The 13794-nt window shown below is 42.2% G+C and overlaps 1 non-coding gene across 1 annotated transcript; it reads right to left on the bottom strand.

Moving 5' to 3' along the window:
- Window positions 1-946: 946 nt before the first annotated feature.
- Window positions 947-1123, bottom strand: LOC124529527 (U11 spliceosomal RNA). Its single transcript, XR_006966413.1, has one exon. It is a non-coding gene; the product is annotated as a U11 spliceosomal RNA (small nuclear RNA).
- Between the last annotated feature and the right edge of the window lie 12671 nt (window positions 1124-13794).

Here is a 13794-nt window from a genome sequence, read left to right as displayed (position 1 = left end):
TTTTCAATGTTTTTATTTATTTTTTTGGGACAGAGAGAGACAGAGCATGAACGGGGGAAAGGCAGAGAGAGAGGGAGACACAGAATCAGAAACAGGCTCCAGGCTCCGAGCCATCAGCCCAGAGCCCGACGCGGGGCTCGAACTCATGGACCGCGAGATCGTGACCTGGCTGAAGTCGGACGCTTAACTGACTGCGCCACCCAGGCGCCCCAAGCATCCAACTCTTGATTTCAGTTCATGTCGTGATCTCATGGTTTGTGGGTTCATGACCCACATTGGGTTCTGTGCTGACAGTGCAGAACCTGCTTAAGATTCTCTCTCTCTTTCTCTCTCTGCCCTTCCCCAGCTCACACACGTGCTCTCTCTCTCTCAAAAATAAATATGTGAACATTTAAAAAAAAGACACGTACAGAAAAATTCTGGAAATGGATAGTGTTGATAGTTGCAGAACATTGTGAGTATACTTAATGCTTTTGAATTGTACACTTAAAAATAGTTAAAAAGTTAAATATTATGTATGTTTTCCCACAATAAAAATGACATACGAAAACGTTCTTATGGCATTATTTATAATAGTCGAGATTTCAACTGTATAATGAACACATTGTAGTATATTCATACAATGGAATACCATAGAGCAATGCAAAAAATAGACTACAGTTATATGCAATAACTATATGAATTTCACAGATTCAATGTTGCATCAAAGAAGCCAGACACACAAAAAATACAAACTGAATGATTTTATTTATACTGGGTTCAGAAAGCAGGCAAAATTAATTATGAGGTTTGAAGTTCAATGGTTACATGAGGGGGGCTTCTGGAATCCTGAGAATGTTCTATTTCTTGACCAAGATGTGTTCACTTTGTGATAATTCATCAAGCTAAACACTTAGGATTTGTGCACTTTTCTGTATATAGGTTTCAATTTTAAAAGTTTGTAAAAAGGGGCACCTGGTTGCCTAGTCGGTTAAGCATCTCTTTTTTTTTTTTCTTTCAGGACCAATGATCACAAGCTGCCTGGGTACCAAAAAATTATGCTTCTGAAATCTCTTGATGTCAATTCCGCACGAAGAGCAATGGAGCTGCCCTATGTGTGCCACTCACAATAGAAGCCCTTTTTTAAACATCTGACTCTTAGTATCAGCTGAGGTCATGATCTCACTGTCATGGGATCGAGCCCCTTCTCACACACTGAGCAAGGAGACTGCGAGGATTCTCTCTCTCCCTCTCTCTCTGCCCCTCCCCGTCTATCTCTCACAAAATAAATAAATTTTAAATAAACAAATCAACCAACCAACAAATAAATAAACAAAAAGTTTACAAAGAGGAGATGAAGACACAGTCCCTGCTCTCATATAACTTAAGGTCAAGATGAGTTGTATGAGAGTCGTATGTTTATTAGTAAACAAACAAACATAAAATTACAACTGTGATAAGTATGATGAAATAAAAGGCATGGGATGGTCTGAGAACATATAGCAAGGAGATCTGACATGGCCAGAGAAGTTAAAGAGGGCTTCCCAAATAAGTGATGTTGGTGTTGAGTTCTGAAGATGAGAAGGAGGCAGAAGTGGAGGGTAAAGCCTTCTAGGCAGAGGGAACCCTTTATCTGGGACTTCCCGTTATTTTCATTTTTCATTGTCCTTGGCTCTGTCCACTCTAGTCACCTAGTCAGTCTGTACGTATTCCTGCTCAAGACTGAGGGGAATAATTTCTTTTCTTTTCTTTTTTAATGTTTATTTATTTACTTTTGAGAGACAGAGAGCGCAAGCAGGGGAGGGATAGAGAGATAGAGGGAGACACAGAATCTGAAGCAGACTCCAGGCTCTGAGCTGTCAGTGCAGAGCCCGATGAAGGGCTGGAACTCACAAACTGTGAGATCAAGACCTGAGCTGGAGTCGGACACTTAACCAACTGAGCCACCCAGGTGCCCCAGGACTGAGAGGAATAATTTCTTGACACACTGTAACCCATTCCTGACATGAGGTTTGGAAACAACTTGCAAGTTACACAAATTACAGAGCTTTTTTTATTCTTGAATGGTTTGAGAGTAAATTGCTACCTATTGCCCCACTGTTTCTGAGTACTTCAGTAGGTGTTTCCTAAAGTAAGGACATTATCTTACATAATTTCCATACAATAAAGATTAACATTGATAAAGAACAACCACTTAACTTGCAGACTCTGCTAAAGAGCCTCTGGTTGTCCCCAAAAGATCCAGATCATAATCATAACACTGCATTTAAGTTTTATATCTCTTTAGTCTTATTCATCAGGAACAGTTCATTTCTTTGCTTGACATTCATGACCTGACTTTTTAAAAGATTTAAAAGCCACCAGGGCACCATGGTGGCTCAGTCGTTTAAACGTCCAACTTAGGCTCAGGTCATGATCTCATGGTTCGTGAGTTCGAGCCCCACATCAGGCTCGACACTGGTGATGAAGAGCCTGCTTGGGATTCTCTCTCTCTACCTCTCTCTGCTCCTCCCCCACATTCTCTCTCTCTCTCTCTCTCTCTCTCTCAAATAAATAAATAAACTTTTTTAAAATTTAAAAAAAATAATTAGATCTTTAAAAACAAAAAAGATTATAGGCCAGTTATTTTATGTGTCTCAATTTGGTTTTGCTGGGATTTCCTTGTGGTTGGATTCACACTATATATTATTGGTAGGAATACTATAGAAGGGATGATATGTTCCTCTCATTGCATCCCATCAGGTGGTGCAAGACTTCAAATGTTCCTTTATAGTGCTGATAAGGTGAACTTTCCCATCACCTGAGGAAGGTGATATCTGCCAGGCTTATCTACTGTGCAGTTTCTCTTTTTTTAGGAATTTGTTAAGTATTTTGCATAGAAGCATTTGAAACTGTAATTGTCCTGTTCATTATATAATCCATTCATTCATTTATATCACTATTGGCTTATGGTTTTCGATTATATTCAATGAACTGTAATCTGTTACTATCATTATTTATTTTGACCCTCAAAGTGTCTTCAATTTAGCTAGTGAGAGCCCATTCTGTGTTCTTTTGATACATTTCCATTACTCTTTGAGTACTTCCTTTTTTGGGGGCACAACAAAATGTTCAGCCTATCTTGTACTTTCCTTCTTTCCAGTGGTGGAGTCAGCCATTCCTGCAAGAAGCCCTTTCAGTGAGAAATAATACTTAGAATCCAAGATCTATGAAGTTGGTGTGTTCATTGTTATTGGAGTGTTGCCACTTCCTGGCCTTCTCAGTGCACAGAACTAGAAAATGTATATATACGCGTATATATTTACATATCTACCTATCTTATTTATCTTGTCTTTTTTTTAAGTTTATTTATTTATTTTGAGAGGGTGGGGGGAAGGGGCTGAGAGAGAGGGAGAGAGAGAATTCCAAGGAGCATTAGCACTGTCAGTGCGAAGCCTGACTCTCAGTTGGAACTCACGAACTATGAGAACCTGAGCCGAAACCAAGAACTGGATGCTTAAGCCACTGAACCACCCAGGCTTCCCTTCGTTATCTCATCTCATCTTATCCTATCTATCTCCTTTTTAAAAAAAAAAAATTGTTTAATGTTTACATATTTTTGAGAGACAGAGTGCTAGCGGAGGAGGGGCAGAGAGAGAGGGAGACACAGAATCTGAAACAGGTTCCAGGCTCTGAGCTGTCAGCACAGAGCCCGATGCAGGGCTCAAATCCATGAACTGCAAAATTATAACCTGAGCCAAAGTTGGATGCTTAACCGACTGAGTCATCCAGACACCCCTATCTATCTCCTTCTTGAATAACATGGGTTCACAATGATATCTCTAATTACAGTATGACTCCACAGGGCTCCATCTAGTTTCCTCCCTTTCCATACTTGCTTTTCTCTTCTGCAACACTGAGAAACTTGGATCCTTAACGACTTTACTTATTTATCAGCCTTTCTGCTTGTAACCAGTCTCCCATTGCTATCACCACCCCTTCCCTTGTGCCGATACCCTTTTCTCAATCCACTTGGACTCTGACACCCTGTGCCAGGCTGATGTGTGAACACCCTCCTATGACATCCCACATAGGGCCACTACATTCTTTCCCTTAAGGGCTCTAACACCAATCCCAGGCTACCCTTGCCTAGACAACCTCCTTACCTTGTTGCACACGACAAGCCCAGTGATTCTTTCTCTGAGTAAGTTCCTACCTAACATCCATGCCGCCTTTATGGGTTGAATTGTGTCCCCCAGAAAAAGCTGTTGGAGTCCCCCCAGTACTTCAGAACGTGACCTTACTTGGGGATAGGAATGCCCGAAATGCCACCAGATTATTTGCTTTCAAATGGTTAATTTTTTGTTATGTGAATGTTACTTCAATTTAAAAAGAAAAGACAATAAAGGAATTAAAAAGGCAAATATTTAGGGACAAAAGGAGTAAGAGGACTGGTGAGAACAGACAGGAGATGCTGACAAAATTTAGGAAAATGGAAAGTAAATGGTGATGGGTAACTGACTCAGCAAAGCAGAAACAGGAGTGCAGGGAGGTAGCCAAAAAGAGACCTGATGATTCATACACACAACTCTCACGATCCTAGAGACCTCAGGTACCTCTGATGGTGGGAGGGGAGGTGGTGCTGAAACAGTAAAACTGGGGTTCAAGTTGGTATAATGAGTAGTTGGACCCTTTGACCTCTTCCTCTAGCCCACATAGCCAGACGGCTGCACCTTCCCTTCCCCAACAGTTGGGAGCAGTCTCCACAGTAGACCAATCTCCACAGCAGAGCATGGTGATGAGATAGCATACTGAAAAACAGGACAAAAGTCTGGCAAGACCTTCCAGTCCTTTTTTTAACCAACTTCCAGAATGCAGGCAGGCAGGAAGCCTATATTCCTAGCCAAGGGACTGGAGGACTTTCCCTTGAAGAGATCGAATCACCCCCAGAGAAAATGTCTATAGACACCAACGTTTGGGGCACTCTGCAATGATACCGACTTGCCCACAAGCCCACACCATGGACCTATAGTTACTCAGCTTCTTAGTGCCTCTCTCTTAAATACAAATGACAGCCAAGGATCATCCATTGAGAACCACCTATAGGCTAAACATCAGGAAAAAAAAAAAAAGAAAGACAGAAAGGAAAAAGAAACTCAAATGGAACAGAGGAAGTGGGCCAAAAGAAATTTAAAACTAAAAGTAACAATATCCCCCAAAAGACATGAGATGATATTGCAATCATGAACCAAGTGAAATGGACTATAAAAATGAAATCATAGGGGCACCTGGGTGGCTCAGTTGGTTAAGTGTCTGACTTCAGTTCAGGTCATGATCTCACGGTTCGTGGGTTTGAGCCTCACATTGGGCTCTGTGCTGCAGCTTAGAGCCGGGAGGTTGCTTCAGATTCTGTGTCTCCCTCTCTGCCCCTCCCCTGCTCATGCACGCGCATACACGGGGTCTCTCTCTCAAAAATAAATAAAAACATTAAAGAAATGAAATCAAAAAGCATATTTGAAATTAAAACATTATTGGGCAAAATAACAATTTAAATTGAAGAATAGAATTTAAGGACAAGAAAATCTCCTAGAAAGTGGGACAAATGTGGGGCGCTTGGGTGGCTCAGTCAGTTAAGCATCTGACCTCAGCTCAGGTCATGATCTCACAGCCGGGCTCTTGAGTTTGAGCTCAGTGTTGGGCTCTGTGCTGACAGCTCAGAGTCTGGAGTCTGCTTTGGATTCTGTGTCTCCCCCTCTCTCTGCCCCTCCCCTGCTTGTGCTCTGTCTCTCTGTCTCTCAAAAATAAATAAATAAACATTAAAAAAAAGTGGAACAAATGCCAAAGAGATGGACAATGGGGAAAAATAAGACTATAAGATTAGATAATCAGTTCAGGAAATCTTACATCTGACTATTAGAAATTCCAGAGAGATCAGAGATAAAGGAGGGGAAGAAATTATCAAAAAATATAATAATAATAATACATAAAAATTCCCAGAACTGAAGGATGAGTCTTTAAATTCTAAGGCTCTCTGAGTTCCCAATACAATGAATCTAAAAGACCCATCTAAAGAGTACCAGAAGTTTCAGAACGCTGACAATAAAGAGAATATCCTACAATCTTCCAGACACAAAAGGAGGCCATGTATAGAGAGGTTAGGGATCAGAGTGGTATTCGGCTTCTCAGTAGGTACAATGTAGCAAAAATCCTGAGTGAAAAATGATTTTCTTCTTTTTTTTTATGTTTATTTTTGAGAGAGAGAGAGAGATAGAGAGTGAGCGGGGGTGGAGGGCAGAGAGAGAGGGACAGAGGATCTGAAGCAGGCTCTGCACTGACAGCAGAGAGCCCGATGTAAGGCTCAAACTCACAAAACATGAGATCATGACCTGAGACAAAGTCGGATGCTTAACCAACTGAGCCACCAGGCACCCCTGAAAAATGATTCTCAACTTAGACCTGACACCCAGCTAAACTATCTGTGGTAGCTTTGCAAAGAGGGCTCCCAATGAACTACACTTCCTAATGATTACACCCTTGGGTAGTTCCTTCCAACTCTAGATGCAGGCTGATCTATGACTCACATTAACCAATAGAACATGGTGGAAACAACACTGGGTCAGTTCTGTTCCTGGCCTTTAAAAGGACTGGCAGTTTTGACTTCCTCCCTTTTGGAAAGCTTTTGCTTTGAACAGCCTAAGGTGCTACGCAGGAAGTCCACCAGTCCACTGGAGAGGCCAATCTATGTGGAGTGAGACTACAGAGAGAATGAGAGAAAGAAAGAGAGACAGATTATAAGGAATTGGCTCACATAGTTATGGAGGTCCAGAAGTCCCAAGATCTGCAGTCAACAAGTTGGAGATCCAGGACACCCAATGGTAGAGTTCTAGTCCAAAATGCCAGCAGGCCAATGTTTCAGTTGAGCCTGAAGGCAGAAAAAAAAAACTGATGTCCTAGCTCAAACAGGCAGCTGTTCCCTCTTACTTGCAGGAGGATCAGCTTTTTTGCTCTAGTTAGGCCTTCAACTGATTAGATAAGCCCACTCACATTAGGGAGTACAATCTGTTTTACTCAGTCTATGGATTCAAATGTTATCTCATCCAAAAACACCCTCACAGACACGGCCACAGTAATTTTTGACCAAATATCTGGGCACCTCATGGCCCAGTCAAGTTGACACATAAAATTAACCATCACAGAGATTTTGTCATTAGTCAAAGTTTATCTGTCAGATGTTCTCTTCCCTTAGAATGAGGTATTTCCCAAGGATGGTCCCTATACTAATTTATCAGGCCCTTGCCACTGGTTCATCAGACCACTGGCTAGAATCAATCTCAGAAGTAGACATAGGTTGGATCTCCTTTAGATTATTAGTGGTTATATGAGCTAAGTTCTGAGGAATTAATAATTATACCTCAACTTTCTTGTCCTCAAAGAGCTTACAGTCAAGTTAGGACCAAGAAATAGTAGCTTGAGAAATTAAATTATAATATTCTTCATATGGTATACCATAATTTGTTGTGCTCTTCACAGTGATTTATCCTTCTCTGGAAACTGCCTCCCCCAAAGAGATATGTCATTTCTAATCATGTTTGTGCTCTATAGTCAGAATTGACTGAAACATAGATAGATATCTGATTTTAGTTAAGCCGATCATTTAGTCTCTCCTGGGAGTTTTAACAGTGAGAGACACCAATGCACAGAACTGTTACAAGCCGAGTCACATCAGTGACAATGGTGTAAATAACTCCAGCTGCTTATATTCCAGAAGTTGTGCTGGCTCCTTTTCTTCTCAAGACCTAGCTGTTAAAACTTTAGTTGGATTTCATGAGATAAGTCTGGAATTAATCCTGGATGACTCTTTTCTAATACCACCCAGCAATTCTCCAATTCTCAGTGGACACCACCTAGATGTCCTACAAATTTAACTGAGTTCTAACACTATCCACCTGGAGATGATGTCAAATCCCAGGGGGTAAGGGCTCCATCCCACAAGACTACTCCTACCTCATGGGGCACCTGGGTGGCTCAGTTAGTTGGGCGTCCGACTTCGGCTCAGGTCATGATCTCATGGCTTATGAGTTTGAGCTCCACGTCCGGCTCTGTGCTGACAGCTCAGAGCTTGAAGCCTGCTTCAGGTTCTGTCTGTCTCTCTCTCTCTCTGCCCCTCCCCCTCTCAAACTATGTCTCTCTCTGTCTCTCTGTCTCTCTGTCTCTCAGGGGTGCCTGGGTGGCTCGGTCGATTAAGCGTCCGACTTCAGCTCAGGTCATTATCTCACAGTCTGTGAGTTCGAGCCCCACATCAGGCTCTGTGCTGACAGCTCGGAGCCTGGAGCCTGCTTTGGATTCTGTGTCTCCCCCTCTCTGCCTCTCCCCTGCTCATGCTCTGTCTCTGTCTCAAAAATAAATCAAAACATTAAAAAATTTTTTTAAATAAATAAATAAACACTAAAAAAAAGAGAGACTACTTTCTTTTTTTTTTAATTTTTTTTTCAACGTTTTTATTTATTTTTGGGACAGAGAGAGACAGAGCATGAACGGGGGAGGGGCAGAGAGAGAGGGAGACACAGAATCGGAAACAGGCTCCAGGCTCCGAGCCATCAGCCCAGAGCCTGACGCGGGGCTCGAACTCACGGACCGCGAGATCGTGACCTGGCTGAAGTCGGACGCTTAACCGACTGCGCCACCCAGGCGCCCCAAAGAGAGACTACTTTCACTTCAGATGCCATTCACAAGTCCAGGCTGTCACCTGTGCTTCTGACTGGCTGTAACTCAGGGGGTCCAGTAACCCCCTCTTCAGATTAGATAATTTTTTGGAATGGCTTGCAAAGATCAAGGGAACACTTACTTACATTTACCAGTTTATTATTTTTTTTAAAGTTTATTTAGTTTGAAGATGGGGGGGGGGTGGGGAGGCAGAGAGAAAGGGAGAGAGAAAAAATCCCAAGCAGGCTCCTCACCGTCAGTGCTCAGAGCCCAATGCAGGGCTCAAACCCATGAACCACAAGACCATGACCTGAGCTGAAATTAAGACTTAGATGCCCAGCTGACTGAGGCACCCAGGCACCTGCATTTACTGATTTTTTATAAAGAGTATTATAAGTAATACAGATGGACAGCCAAATGAAAAGTTGCATAACAGTGAGGTCCAGAAGGGTCCTGGGCAAAAGAAGTTGTGTCTTCATGGAACTGGGGTGCACCACCCTCCCAGCATGTAGATGTGTTTACCAACCAGGAAATTGATCAAATCTCATAATTAAAGAGTTTATAGAATTTAAGCTGCAGCCCTTCTCCTTCCTCTTCCCAGAGGTCAGTGGGTGGGGCTGAAAGTTATAACTTTCTAATCACTTGGTCTTCAGATGACCGGCCCCATTTTAAGGCTATCTGGGGGTCCCACTCTAAGTCACCTTAGCATAAAGTCAAGTGTGCTTATTGGGGCTCCTTATGAATAGCCAAAACACTCTTATCAGGAATTTCCAAGGGTTTTAGGGACTTTGTGCTAGAAACTGGGGGAGAAGGCCAAATATATTTCCTATGACACACAACAACCTAATAACCTTCTGTATTAGTCAGGGTTCTCCAGAGAAACAGAACCAACAGGATGTAGATATATATAGAGATTTATTTTAAGGAATTGGCTCATGCAGTTGTGATGGCTTGGCAAGCCCAAAGTCTGCAGGGGAGGCCAGCAGGCTGGAGACCCATGGAAGAGCCTAAAGGCCGTCTGCTGGCAGAATTCCTTCTTGCTTGGGGACGTCACTTTGTTCTATTAAGGTCTTCAACTGATTGCATGAGGCCTACCCATATTACGGAAGCAATCTGCTTTATCCAAAATCCACCCATTTAAATGTTAATCTCATCCAAAAAACACCTGCACAAAGACATCCAGAATAATGATTGTCTAAATACCTGGGCACCATGGCTAAGCCAAGTTGACACATGAAATTAACTATCACACCTTCTAATTGATTCCATTTTTAGTTTAACTTAGCTCAAATTGGTACTGTAATTTGCAAAAAGAAAAAAAAATTTAAATATCCCTGAATTGTTGAAACTCTAATCATAATAGCTGCCAGGAACACTGTTATGTTTTGAGATCAAAACATAACACAATAAGACACAGTCCCTCTCTTTGAGAAGCTCATAGGGTTTGGGGGGTGTTTTTTGGTTTCTTTCTGTAGTGTTCAAAATATCGTAGCTGAGGAGCAGGAGTGCAGGAGCACTTGGCTCCAGGGGTCCCAAACACATCAGGTTTGGCCACTTGCCACTGACAAAATCCAAAGGCAGAGGGATGAGTAGTGGTGAAATAAGACAGGAATTTATTTCCGTTCAAGACAGGGGCGCTTGGGTGGCTCAGTCGGTTAAGCATCTGACTCTTGGTTTCAGGTCATGATCCCAGAGTGGTGGGATTGAGCCCTATGTTGGGCTCTGTGCTGAGTGTGAAGCCTGCTTGACGGTCTCTCTCTCCCTCACCCTCTCCCCCTCCTCTGCTCCAACTCTCTCGCTCTCTCTCTCTAAAAAAAAACAGGGGGGGGGGCATTTATTTCAGTAAGGCCCACCCCAGGAAGGCCCCAAACTGGCATCTCAAAGACTGTCTCCAAAGTGCTAAAAATACTTCCTGGTTTATGTAAGAAAAATGTGGGACAAAGGTCAGTGGGTACATGCAGGTGGGCAGGTGGATTATGGTCTTGGAGTCAGTCACACAGGGTCTTGCTGGCTCAGGGCAGTCCTTATTGCTTGAGGGGTAGTTTCAGTTCCCATCAGGGGATGCTTTGCCCATAGGGTCTTTTGCCTGAGTTATGTAAGCTGGAAAGAAGAACTTAACCAATTAGAAAGTACAGACTGAGGTCAAAATGGGGGTAGTTGAAGTTCTCTTTCATTATCAGTAAAAAAACACATGGGGCACCAGGTGCCTCAGTTGGTTGAGCATCCGACTCTTGATTTCAGCTCAGTTCATGATCCTGGGGTTGTGGGACTGAGCATCGGACTCTGTGCTGAATGTGGAGCCTGCTTCAGTTTCTCTCTCTCCTTCTGCTCCTCTCCCCCATTCATGCGCTCTCTCTTTAAAAAAAAAAAATCTTGAGGTGGTGAATCATTAAGTCCAATTGTTGCAAACAGGAGTTTTGTATATGGAGACCTCTTTGAGGACTGGGACGTCAAAGAAGGCTACACTCCTTTGTCCTGAGAAAACGTTACATTGCAATGTTCTTGGTGATTCTCTGGGCACCCAAGAGACAATCTGGCTTGAATGCTGGACTTTTAGAAGGAAGCAGGCAAACACGCATTTGGAGAAGAGCTTGGTCTTAGTCTGGTGAAAAACCCCGCATCTCAGTGTAAGGAATTTAGAATTTTCCCTGTTAGTAGTGGGGAAGTCTTTGGACATTTCTGCCTGATAAAATAAAGTGATCTACCCTTTCTGTGTTTTAGGAAGAGGAAATTGGTAGGTGTGAAGAGAGAGGTGGAGGGATAAGGCAAGCCGGGAGGCTGTGTCAATCAGGGTGTTTAGCTATAAGTGAGACGTCTCAACTCTGGCTAACTTAAGCAGAAAATAAAATGATTGAAAGTAAATTGTGCAGTTCACAGTGTTGATGGGAAAGGCTCAGAAAATCCCTCCTGCTGCCTAATATCCACATGCATTCTTCTCTTATACTTAGTCTTCCAGAAAGTAATTCTATTCAGCAACTTTAGATATTCCTTATACAAATGAAATCACCCACTACCTCCTCGCAAAAAGACAACTTCAGGTTTCAGTAGTCACTGCACCCAGCTCCAAGTCCAGTGTCTGTTGATGCCTACTTCCCTCCTAGCTCTGTCCAGGCTCATCCTGATATTTCTGTAGACTAACTTGTAAAGTTATCAATCACCATTTATGGCATTTATGTTTTCCAAAAAGTGGGAAAGTAGGGGGCCTGGGCTGGCTTGGTCGGTGGAGCATGTGACTCTTGATCACATGAGTGATCAAGCCCCATGAATTCGAGCCCCATGTTGGGTGTAAAGATTATTTTAAAATATGGGAATGCAAGCTGGTGCAGCCAATCTGGAAAACAGTATGGAGGTTCCTCAAAAAACCAAAAATAGAACTACCCTATGACCCAGCAATTGCACTACTAGGTATTTACCCAAAGGATACAAAAGTGTTGTTTCAAAGGGGCACATGCACCCCAATGTTTATAGCAGCACTATCAACAATAGCCAAAGTGTGGAAAGAGCCCAAATGTCCATGGACTAATGAATGGATAAAGAAGATGTGGTATACATATACAATGGAATATTACTTGCCAATCAAAAAAAACAAAAAAAGAAATCTTGCCATTTGTAACAACATGGATGGAACTAGAGGGTATTATGCTAAGTGAAATAAGTCAGTCAGAGAAAGACAAATATCATGACTTCACTCATGTGTGGAATTTAAGATACAAAACATGAGTATAAGGGAAGGGAAGCAAAAATAATATAAAAACAGAGAGGGAGACAAACCGTAAGAGACTCTTAAGTATAGAGAACAAACTGAGGGTTGCTGGATGGGTGTAGGGTGGGGGATGGGGTGGGCAAGGGACATTAAGGAGAACACTTGTTGGGATGAGCACTGGATAGTATATATGTAAGTGATGAATCACTAACTTCTATTCCTGAAAGCATTATTATACTATATATTAACTAACTTGGATTTAAATTACAAAATAATAATAATAATAAATAAATAAATAAGCCTATGGAATAAGAACTGCTATGTTGGAAATACCCAAATGGTAAGTATGGTGGCATTAGCTTCTTCTTTTCTTACTGTTCACCAGCAGTGTTACAGGATACATGCCATTTCTGCTGCATGATATCAAAGAGAACAGATGCTGTAAATTCATATTCAGTCAGGGCACAGAAAGGAGAGTTCAGAATGTGTGCATAACAAGAAATCATTGGTTGGTTCTAGTTCTGCTGTCAAAATGTTTTGGTTTTTGCCTTCCTATTCTCTCTGACTTTGTTTTCATTCAGCTTTACTTTTTTGCCCCACATTCCTCCTCAGATGAAATGTCTGCTCATTTACATTTGTAATGCTGCAAATTATTGAATGATATGCTTAAGTATCAAAAAAAACGAAAGACAAGTACCATATGATTTTACACATATGTAGAATTTAAGAAACAAAACAAACAAGCAAAGAAAAAAAGAGAGAGAAACCAAGACACAGACTCCTAATTATGGAGAGCAAACTGATAATTACCAGAGGGTAGGTGGGTGGAGAGATGGGTGAAATAGGTGATGGGGACTAAGGAGGGCACTTGTCATGATGAGCACTAGGTGATGTATGGAATTGTTCAATCACTATACTGTACACCTGAAACTAATATAACACTGTATGTTAACTACACTGGAATTAAAACTAAAATTTAAGGGGCTCCTGGATGGCTCAGTCAGTTAAGCATCCAACTTTGGCTCAGGTCATGATTTCATGGTTCGTGGTTTTGAGCCCCTCATTGGGCTCTGTGCTGACAGAGCAGAGCCTGCTCCAGATCCTCTGTCTCCTTCTCTCTCTGTCCCTCCCTTGTGCTCTCTCTGTCTCTCTCCCTCAAATATAAATAAACATTGGGGCACCTGGGTGGCTCAGTCAGTTAAGTGTCTGACTTCGGCTTAGGTAATGATCTCAGGGTTCAGGAGTTTGAGCCCTGCATCAGGCTCTATGTTGACAGCTCAGAGCCTGGAGCCTGCTTCAGTTTCTGTGTCTCCCTCTTTCTCTGCCCCTCCCCCGCTCATTCTCTGTCTCTGTCTCTGTCTCTGTCTCTGTCTCTCTCTCTCTCATAAACATTAAAAAATGTAAAAATAAACATTTAAAAAAGAATTAAA

This window comes from Lynx rufus, unplaced genomic scaffold (assembly GCF_022079265.1).
Source record: "Lynx rufus isolate CCGP_SWC_20201006 ecotype Redwood Valley unplaced genomic scaffold, mLynRuf1.p SCAF_6, whole genome shotgun sequence".
NCBI lineage: Eukaryota > Metazoa > Chordata > Mammalia > Carnivora > Felidae > Lynx > Lynx rufus.
The sequence above is the reverse complement of the archived record's forward strand: the minus strand, read 5'-3'. Positions and strand labels throughout refer to the sequence as shown.